Source organism: Scyliorhinus torazame, chromosome 7 (assembly GCF_047496885.1).
Source record: "Scyliorhinus torazame isolate Kashiwa2021f chromosome 7, sScyTor2.1, whole genome shotgun sequence".
Taxonomy (NCBI): Eukaryota; Metazoa; Chordata; class Chondrichthyes; order Carcharhiniformes; family Scyliorhinidae; genus Scyliorhinus; species Scyliorhinus torazame.
Window position 1 is genome coordinate 125,747,430 of NC_092713.1, and position 2,849 is coordinate 125,750,278.

Here is a 2,849-nt window from a genome sequence, read left to right on the forward strand (position 1 = left end):
TTAAAATAAATGAGGAAAAGTGGACTTTAGTGGATGATGTGGTTGTGTCATTATTTTGACTGTTATATCACGATCTGGCACCAATATGGTGCACGACTAATAAAATACTTTACTCATTTCAAAGAGCAGGTTTTGTGCTGCTTTACCTTAACATGTGTTGCATCGCATCTTCAAAAGACAAGTGTTAGCAAAGCTTGTTGCTTGCATGTTAGGCATGTTATTTTTAACAATGACAGGTATTATTGCTTAATTTGGAAATGCAGTGGATTGTGAGGTGGTGCAGCTCCTTCTGGCTGTAAGGAGACATCAAACAGATAGATTCATCCAAATATGGAAAAACATTGAGGAACCCGAATATAAGCGAATACCTACGAACACACCTTCAAGTTGCAAAATCTCAGTACATTGCGGTTAAGGACTATGCTTTTTTTAATAGTTACCTAATACTTTAAAGCGGAGGGAATATTAAAACCATATAATAGGAGCAAATGTTATAAGTGGAATGCTGAATATATCAGACATTTTTGTGAATTATGGATTATACTGTAAAGTCATTGGTAAATAACCAACTACCAAAAGGTCAGAAAATTACCTTTATGAGAATCTTCCTTTTTAAAATTTTTTTTAAATTTTATTTTATTTTTTATTTTTTTTATTATTTTTTTTTATAAGGACAGATACTACACTTGATCTTAGCCAAAAGGCCGAGAAGCGATTATGAGAATCTTCCTGATTAACGTGCAGAAATTTGAATTCTAATTTTTGAATACATCATTTACTTCAGTAATTTAATTAAAGTAGTTTTCACCCAAATCACAGTTTGAAATATTGCACAAAAACAGTTTAACTGTCCCATTAAACTAGCAGAGTAATGTCATACATGCACATTAAGTCTTCAGGTACAATGTTGCAATCAGGTACAATGTTGCAAACAGTAATTTCTCAGCATCAGTTCCTTGAAATCATTGTTAATTTTGCACATTGAATCATGTTATAGTACAGCTACAAAAAAGATCTAATTCTTGTGTCAGATTTATACAGCAAAGTACCTTCATTGGAGTCCTGATGACCCCCAGCTGAGAATTATATCATTTGAAATTATTAATTAACTGTGTACATTTAAACAATGAAACTCAACTTCATTTCAGATTATCCATGTTATTGTTTTCCTGGTATCATTGAATTGTGGCTAATTTTGTACATATCAAATAGCACAGCTTTTCCACATCTCACACCTAATGGCAAGCACTGCTAGATCATTTGGAATGCAGGCTAGCTGGAATATAAAACTCTTGCAACAATGCCTTGATGCCAGTCTCAGAGGAACATCTCCAACTGCACTGGGGTGACATTTCCATTTCACTTACCATTCATCCTTTCTGGCCTCTCTTAGGGAGACTGCCAATTAGTATGGAATTATGGGCAGTATTTTTTGCTCGACAATATAATTCATCCAAACTAATTTGATAATAGGTCCTGTTTAATGCCATTCACAAATTACCTTAATTTAACAGAGAAGAACACCTTAATAAAGTTGAGGTGTGAATTGCCCTGTAAATAACCTTACAACTACTCCTCAAGGAATACATTAGCTTATAAATAGCTCTGACCTTTGAGATAATGCTTTTGTTTTTCGTTCGCACGTGTTGATCATAGAATCCCTACAGTGCAGAAGGAGGCCATTCGGCCCACCGAGTCTACACTGACCCTCCGAAAAAGCATTCCATCCAGGTCCACTCCCCATCCATTCTGCTCTATCCCCCTAACCGTGTAACCTAACCTGCAAGTCCCTTGTCACTGAGGGGCAATTTAGCATGGCCAATCCACCTAACCAATACATCTTTGGGCTGTGGGAGGAAACTGGAGCACCCAGTGGAAACCCACGCAGACCCGGGGAGTGTGTGCAAACTCCACACAATCACCCTAGGTTGGAATTGAACCCAGGCCCACTGTGTCACCGTGCTGCCCTTTTCTCTTTTCTTCTATCTCTTGTTTAATTTCATTCTTTTTTTCCATGATTGTTTCCCTTTTGTCATTTTGCCCTGGTCTTCATTCACTTTATAAATTTGTTTTTATAAGTGTGTCTGGTTAATTGAGGTATGAGTCGGGTACAGATATTTACTGTAGTTACATTCCTATTAACCTTGAATTACTGAGATGTCACACATGGAGTGGCAGGATATGGGTTCTTTGTTATAATTAGTTACATACCAGTCACTAGGCTCCACATTTGTAACAAAGTGCTGAGCAGCTATTAGAACATTATGTACAGTAAGGGAACAAAAATTTGGGGGAAAATTTCCTTGCTGTACTCCCTTGTACCTTGAGTGGTTGGTTACAGAACAGCAATGACAGGGGCCAACAACATCGGAGAACATAGGAGTTGGCACTTGAGCCGAGTATTACAGATGAAAGGAGAAAACATATAAGCATTGTATAAAGGACTTCTAACTTCTAAAGTATAACTAACCATGCTGTTAATTATAAAGTTTTCTGCAAGAAATCAGGAGCACAACCTTATTTTTAATAATCCCATTTCAGCCGAGATGTCCAGAGAAGAATGAACTGGTTTCTCCAACATATATTCACATACTTGAGGCAACTGCGGTATTGTTACACCATAAGATTTAGGAGCAGAATTAGGCCACTCGGCCTATCGAGCCTGCTCCACCATTCAATCGTGGCTGATATGTTTCTCATCCCCATTCTCCTGCCTTATCCCCATGAAGGCCCTGCCCCACCTTCTCAACCTTGCTGTAGGTGATGTGCTGAGCAGACACACATTTGGTGGCTCTCTTACAGAAGATAGCCAAATAGGCACTTTTAGCCAAATTTTGCACTAAACCTGG

General features: G+C 37.9%; 1 pseudogene; it reads right to left on the reverse strand.

Annotated features, from left to right (window-relative positions):
* Positions 1–636: 636 nt before the first annotated feature.
* LOC140427554 (U2 spliceosomal RNA) lies at positions 637–716 on the reverse strand (annotated as a pseudogene).
* Between the last annotated feature and the right edge of the window lie 2,133 nt (positions 717–2,849).